Here is an 8,543-nt window from a genome sequence, read left to right as displayed (position 1 = left end):
CTCTCTCTCTCTCTCTCTCTCTCTCTCTCTCTCTCCCCTCTCTCTCCCCCATCCTCCTTGCCCCTTAAATATAAATCCTATGTTTTAGAAAGATACTTTCATGCTTCATAGACTATTATGCCTCTCCAACTCATTGAAATTGTTTCCTTGCCTAAGACAAAGTCTGACTCATAAACTGGCATTATATTTTTGGGAGGGGGGCTTTGGCCCCTACTCTCATCCACTCTTTAGAATGGAAGAGAGAAGTCAGAAAGACTGTTCAAACACACCAGTTTGATTTCATGGTGCTCTTCTTAAAAACTTTCATTAATAATTCCATGACCCTTAAGATAAAGTGCAGTTCTATGTTATTTTATTAATCTGATTGGCAAGAGCTTCCACTTTTTTTTGTATTATTTTTGTTTGTTTGTTTGTTTGGAGTTTTCTAGGGGGTGGGGTTCTTTGTTTTGTTTTTGAGACAGGGTTTCCTTGTAATCCCAGCAGACCTGGAACTCACTTTGTAGACCAGGCTGGCCTCAATCTCATAGAAATCTACCTACCTCTGCCTCCCAAATTGTTGACATTAAAGGTGTGCACGATTATACCTGGCAGAACTTCCACAATTTGGCCCTCATTTGGCACCTGATATTGTGCACACCTTACATGTTCCAACCATACCCAATAGCTTTCAGTTTTCAAAGGTACCACCATATTTTTTGCTAGTGGGTCTCAAGCATGGTGCTTCTGATGCCTAGAACATTACTTCACAATATATACTTTTTCCATACATTGAGGTATATATAGAAAGATAGAGACACAGAATTTAGTCTTCTTATAAGCACATTCTGATAACTCACATGCATTCCATTTGTTAGGAAGAGTTGGCTTATAAATACAGTATTTGCTACACATTTACAGTCATCAAAATCTGTATTCATTACTTTTCTGTTGCAGTGACAAAACACCAATTACTAAGGCAGCTTAAGAAGAGTTTATTTGGGTTTATGGTTCCAGAGAGATAAGAGTCCATCATGATTGAGAGGCATGGCAGCAAGCAGCCTCAATCTGGAGAGGGAAGCTAAGCACTCACATCTAACCACAAACAGCAAGCAGAGAGGCAAACATAAGCAGAGAGCTAACTAGAAGAGGGACTAGGCTACAAACTCTCAAAGCCCACTCTCAATCGAGTGCTTCCTCCAGGAAGATCCCTTGGCCTCCCCAAACAGCATCACCAACTGGGGATGAAGTGTTCAAATATTTGTGCCTGAGGACATCCTCATTCAAGACAGCACAGGGTCTGTTCAAATGAGACTGTGCTTATCCCCACTGTATTCACAGCCTGTAATATGGTGATGAAGCATAGTTGTTCCTCCAAAGTATTTGCTGAATTTGCTGTTTTCCTATCCTGTTTATTCTTCATTTTTTAAGCTTCTAGATGAATGTTACTACTCTGTGTTACAATAAATTTAATTTTAACACCTAAGTTTTAGAAAAGGACTTAGCAATATCAGTGTAATAAAAAAAGCCAGAGCAAGATTTGAACTGAGAAAAGTGAAACTTTATTTGTAACAAGGGATCTAAGGATAGTTTAAAGGCTAGAGAACTGGGACTCTGGGCAAATATGCAGGGGGACAAAGTATATGTGCTAACATATCAAGGAAAGGAAACAGAAGATGTTTAGAGAAGAGTGATCAGGTCAAGCTGATGATCATGCAGGATGTTTACAAGAGAGAAGGAAAAAGTTAGAGCACAACAAGAAAACAGGCTGTACTGTGTCTTGTCCACTTAAGAACTCATCATACTCTCCAAGCAGAAGGAAGCCAAAGGGGTGCTTGAAAAGAACTAATCTTCACAGTATAGTTTGAAAGATTTTCTGGTCAGCAGTAAATGGTTGCAGCGACAGCCAAAAGACTTCTTAGGTCAGGAGACAGAAGGGAAGGAGATGCTGAATTTGAGAGTAGCTGTAGGGAGATGGATTCAAAAACATTTCAGGGAAAGAATTGTACAGACAAGAGACTGATTTCAAGTTCAGGACACATTATACCCTCAAGCAAGAATCTGATTTTCATTCTGATCAAACTTTTACTCGCTCAAAATAAGAAATACAATGATGTGGTTGGTTTTCAAGGAAAACTTGCAAGTACTTAATGAGGCACTGACTTGATAATGAAAAAGAAACTCAGATGAAATTTCAGGAGAAAATAAAAAGTGACATCTTTAAAGCCCCAGAGATGAGGCAGAAACAAGTCGCCTCTCTGAGGAGTATATTTAGCACCTCTAAAATACGCAGCAACCTCTATAGAATTCCTAAGAGGAAAGGCCTGGTCTATTTTAAACTAGCATCTTCATTTTAGCCTCTGAGTACTTTGTCAGAGCTCATCGGGTCTTCAAGTACTTCTGCAGCCATGGTAATAATATAATGTCAGTCACAACTAACCCACTGCAGAAAGGAAAAACAAAAATATTAAGATCACAAGCCTTTCTAAAAGCAGCAATAAATAAAATGATGCCAATTTTATCAAGAGTTATTACCCCCTTTGGACTCAGCTCTACAGCACGACATCAAATATTACTACAGATGAATTATCCGCCTATCTGCCTGCTTCTAACTTACTCAAGCAAAAGTAAAATTTATTCACTTCAGCAATAATTTAAGACAATCAAAGACTCATGCATGCATGGTGCTAGACCCTCAATGTGCAAGAAAAATAATCCTGGTCCTTCAATTTGGGGCTCTTCTAATTTAGGAATGGGAGACAGAGGGTCTATACTAGTAGCTGATTGAAAGAAGGAAAAGAATGAGGTAATGTAAGCAAGTTTGGTTCATAAAAATCTGTAAATAACTGATAAAGATCTGTAAGCTTTATGATAATACATCCGGCATACAGAATGGAACATATATGAGAAAATCGATTCTTTATATGAAAAATAGACATACTAGGATTTGAGAATTATATATTTTAAGAAATCAAAAGGAGTATTTAGAGAGACAGCTAAGTGATTTAAGTATTACTCTTGCACAGGACTGCATTTTGGTTCCCAGTACCCATGTAAGGTGACTCAAAACCACCTGTAATGGCAGCTCCAGAGAATCTGATGCCCTCTTCTGGCCTTTGTAGGTAGCTGAACTCAGGTGCACATACTCTTACACACACACACACACACACACACACACACACACACACACTGTTTCACTAAATCTTTCCCTTTTTGCTGGGAGACCCAAGCCCACTCAGAGTCTCCCAGTCCTGATGTGCATTGATAAACCGATATAAGGCATCCTATTTGGATTTTGCATAGTTTATATGACATTTGGAAGGGGGGGTGACTTACAAAAACACAGTTTCTCATAGGATTTTCCTTTTCCATGTTTGAAATGCACGCAGCATCCATCTCCCTCCACCTCATTTCTCTCTTGGCATTGGCCCTCCTCAATAGGGTGGTGGCTCTGCCCCACTGAGGAGCTGCCACACACCCCCTCCAGCTCTATTCCAAAAATGGCAACTATCCCATTCACGGCTGTGCTTGAAAGTCCACATCCAAACATAAGTCTGGTGGTTTCCAACAGCCACACAAAATGGCAAGAGGGCAGTCTCATGGTTTTCCTGGTTTATATCTCCATAGCCCTGCCCCTTAATGGGCTTGACTCCTTCTGCAGCTCATGGGAAGGAGGTGGGACCATGGCTTATCAGTGGGGCTGCTGGGTCTCTCTCTCTCTCCCTCTCTCTCTCTCTCTCTCTCTCTCTCTCTCTCTCTCTCATGCACACACATACATTTTTTTAAACTTAAGAAATCAATCAGAAATAATTTTGTCATCTTGGAGCTGGAGAGATAGCTCAGTGGTTAAGAGCACTGACTACTCTTGGAGATGACCCAGGTTCAGTTCCCAACTCCCATAACTCCAGTTCCAGGGAATCCAATGCCCTCTTCTGACCTCCGTGGGAATTGCATGACACGAGTACATTTACAAACACGCAGGCAATGAACTCATACACATAAAAAAATAAAGAAAAAAAAGACAATTTTATCTAGAAAATAATAAGTTATAGCTAGCTTCAGAATTCTACCGTGATATTTTAACAAACGTTCACTAAAGGTTTGGGGCTGGCCTAAATAGCCCAGACGAAAGAGACATGATACAGTTTTCTCTGATCATATGCTTTTATGCAAGAAAGCACTGATTTTACTAAAGTACCTCGAATCTCACCATTTTTCGCAGTACTCCAATCCTATCTTGGTATATTTGGTTTCTTGTTATAAAAACAAGATGCCATTTCACATGTTCATTCTTATTAAAACTGCTGCCTACCTCCCCTCCCCCTCTTCATCACCCTGCAATTTCACCTTTCACCCCTGTCCATCTACCTACTACATCTTTACCTACATGTGTTCCTCCCAAGTGATGATCTTACCCCATGCTTAATTCAGACATTCAGGCGTATCAGCCATCCTCCTGTTAATTAGTCCACTAATTTTCTGTACCTATGCTGATATCCTCTGCCTTTTCTGTAGGTGTAAGGTATGTATTCCTCCAACAAGATGTCTATCCTTCAATGCTCTGGACACCATCACCTCTCCATTCCTCAAGGGCTTCTTCCTGAGCTACACACTTTCTCCTTGGGTCATCCTTTTCTCCTACTCCCCAAAATCATTCCTGACAACATCCAAACATGTTCTAGGATCTCACATCTTTAAACAATGCAAATGACTTTGGCCTCATTTTGTTTTTTTTTGTTTTTTTTGTTTTTTTTTTTTTTGGTGGTTGAAGAAAGCCTATCCTCTGGGGGAAAAATGTAAGTTTGGAAATTATATTTTTTAAAAAAAGAAAACAGTAGAGACTGGAGAAATGGCCTTCAGTAAAGAGCTCTTGTTTCTCTTGCAGAGGACCAGAATTCTGTTCCCAGGACCAATGTCAGGTGGCTTACAACTGACTCTAGCGCCAGAGGATCTGATTCCTCTTATGGTTTTCAGGGCACTGACACATGTGTCATACATACATATAGACAGACATGTATACATAAAAATAAAGTTTTTTTTTAAAGAGTAACTATTTCTACTGGGTCTCAACAGTAAGCACTGTAAGTATATAAGTAGATATAAACAAATATGTCCTTATATGGCCCTGCTAAAAGATGCACAGTTGTTTCTTCTGATTTTCTTATCTTTCTCTCTAAATGTGCTCTTTTTCATGACCACTCAGAACATCTACTATCACATTAATATTCAAAAATAGAATCACCAGTCCACATCTTATTTTTTTTAATTCATTGTTGTCGTTAGATCTTTAACTTCTTTGAGGATGACTTTCCCCTAGGCACATCACTGGTAGTGGTCCTGATTTGTATGATAGAACACAGAGTCAGAAGGTGACCAGGGTAGTCACATATGCAGTGGTTCTCAGGGACACTGTGACAGAAATAAGGCCAAAGCTTTAGAGTGAGACTCTATCTGTATCTTTGTCAATAACTAAAGGCATTAGCAATGATAAATTAGGTTTCCTCTATGACATCATGTGTAATGAAATATGTATGGTAAGTTTTCTTCCTCACTTTTACGATTTGTTTTGAGAGCCAATTATTGGAGTTTGAGGAGCTGTGGAAAAGGATAACAATAAAAATAGGTTGCAGACTACTTTGAGGACCTTTCTTCATAACCACTAGAGAGTAAAAGTTACTTACCCCTGTTTTTTTGTAATGTTTCTCTGTGCATTATATATTCCAAAAAGTGTACATGTACTATAGAGTCAATTCTTGAATTCTTAAAATATATTTTAAGAATATTATCCCTTCAATTAAGTCCTGTAACTTCAATTAAAAATCCAGTAACCCTTTCAAGTCACTGTTATAGTAAAGAAAAAAATCCAGAACAATGTGACTGTTGACAATCATTCTAATCAACCTAAATCATCTAAAGTTTTCAAGTAATTACAGTTTACAAATAATCAGGAAGAATCTACTAATTTAAAACAGGTGAAAACATAAAGATAAAATTAATACATGGTGATTTCTGGAAGTTTGACCTACCTAATTATTCAAGAATGAAGAATTATATTAATTTTATCAAATATTTGCCTGCTTTCCATTATAGATTTATACAATTTATTGACCATTGGGATGTATATAATTTCAAGTCTAACTGTTCCTCCATAGCTTAATCAATGTTAATCAGGTTTTTTAGGCTAATGTGATTTTGTGTGTGTATATATGTGCATGTGTGTGTATATATACCTGTTCATGAGTGTGTGCACGTGTGCACATGTGTGTTGAGGCCAGGGGTTGATGTCAGTTGTCTTAAATCACTCTCCACCTTATTTTTTAAGACAGAGTGTCTTACTGATCCTGGAACCTCATTTATTTGACTAGACTGCTAGCCATCAAGCCCCAGGAACCTCATGTCTTCGCCTCCCCAATGCTGAAATTGCAGGGGTGTGCAATACTATACTGTGCTTTTTTTATGATTCTGGGGATCAAAGTCAGGTCATTTCTTCCAGTTAGCTTCACTGTTTAACTATGACTTGAAGGAAGCGGTAATCTATTATCAAAGGCAGGTCCTTCTGCTTGTGTGGCAAGTATTTATCTGACTGAGCCATCTCCCCAGCCCCTAGGCTAATGTGATTTTTAAGTAGGTCTTTGGACACTGACAGAAGGTATTTAAGACAATTGTTAAGTATTTAAGTGTTTTAAACAATCTGAAGTCAGCATTTAATAGGTACATAGTTTGGGTTTAGGCTTTGAAAAACCAAGGCCTAATTCTACTTCTAATATTTACTTACTTGGGACCCGTAATCTCTTTGCATCCTACTTTGTCGTTTGAAGGACTTTGATAACAAATTACAACTTCCTTCAAGTCACAGTTAAATACTGAAACTAATTGGAAGAAATGAGATTCATAAAACAACGGCCTTGCTTTCTGCTTTGTTTTGTTTTTTGTTTGTTTGTTTTCTGGTCTTTAAGTTGTGTTATTCATTGATCCCCAAGGTCTGTACCCAAGATAGCAAATGACAGTCACACTGTTCAGGACCCTCAGGCCAGAACCAGCTGACCTGCACCTCAGCCAATGTCCAACCTTTCAGTTACTGATGAAGTCTGACTCTGTTACATTTAGTCTGATCTTGGTGCTCTGTACCATATTCCCCAGGTACAAACTTGAATTGTTGTTTCTGACCTTGGGATGTATGTTTTTGTCCTACACTATATGGCTTAACCTCTGTTTGAGTAGTGAAGCATTTAGCCCAGCTTCCTGTGGGTGGTGCTCCTGCCTAAGTCTCCCCAGCTCCCTAGCAGGAAAGCAAGATCCAGTCCCTGCTTCTCTTTTGCCTAGGTTTCTCTGCAGGATCAGCTTTTCCCACAGTTGGAGTCATAACAGTGTGGTTTGACAGCCTGACAGCCAAAACTCCCCTGGCAACCTACCTGAAATTCCAGCCAAGGATCATTAGCATTGCTCCTTAAAGTAACTATGTTGTTTTGAATCTGAACTCTTTTAGCCCCCATCCCACCTATTTCTACTGAAATAATTGTCTTACATGATTACTGAAAACCTGAGGCTTCTTAAGATTTCAACAACTGTGTGATAACTAAACAGCACTTGGTAAGCAAAGCTTTTGTGTTTCTTCTAATCAGTTTATCTCTTTTTGTTATACTTTAGCATCTAGAAAGAAAAAAAAATGTATCTTTAAAAGTTGATCTACTCAGTAAGGGGAAGGGTTCTTAATTGCTCAGCAGTGAAGATAACAGAAGCAATGCAACTCTAATCAGAATAAGAAAAATCCAAGCCCACAAAGAGGGGGCAGGATCAATTCTGAACCTCGAGGATAAATCTCCCAGAGACCTGGACAACTTGAGTTTCTGTCTTACTGGAGACTTTGTTTTCCTCCTAATTGCCTTTTGAGCAAGCTTGGATTTAAATATGATTAAACTTCTTGTTGTCTGCAAGAAAGAGCGTATAAATTAGTAAATGGATCATCAAAGATGCAGTTAATTAATTAAGCTACTTACAACAGCACAGCACTTCCTGAAACAAATGGAATTTTTGCTGATTTGGATCAGGAACAGAAGAGAAAAACCCAAGGACGAAGCATGGGCCAGGTAATATAACCTAACGAAGTCGGGGATTAGAAGAAACCAGGACTAAATGTGAGAATATGGTATGATTGTTTTTAGTGTTAAAATTAAACTCTAATAGGATGACGAATTCACAAAGGAGTGGCAGCAGTAACCCAAGGGAGATCTTAACCAATTAAAAATATTTTCTTTAGGACTTTCAGTTAAATTGATTTACAAATACATACCTTCTATCTTTGCTTCTTGAAGAATCAAGGGGGCAGTCATAGAAATATATATAACAAATTATTAATACTCCAAGTCTAGCTCCAATATTAGCATAACCTAGAGCCCACTCCCCCTTTTCCTCTCATCTGTGGTTCCCATACCTGTCCCCAGTCCCTGTCCTGACCATCCTTCAGCCAGAGTACATATGCTTGCAGTGAGAATGGGATTCATAGAGCCCCTGTTGACAGGGAATTCTGGGGCCCTGGATACCCAGAGCGTAGCAGAGAAGGTTACAGG

This window comes from Nannospalax galili, unplaced genomic scaffold (assembly GCF_000622305.1).
Source record: "Nannospalax galili isolate Female #2095 unplaced genomic scaffold, S.galili_v1.0 scaffold440, whole genome shotgun sequence".
NCBI classification, from domain to species: domain Eukaryota; kingdom Metazoa; phylum Chordata; class Mammalia; order Rodentia; family Spalacidae; genus Nannospalax; species Nannospalax galili.
Note: the sequence above shows the minus strand (reverse complement) of the source record.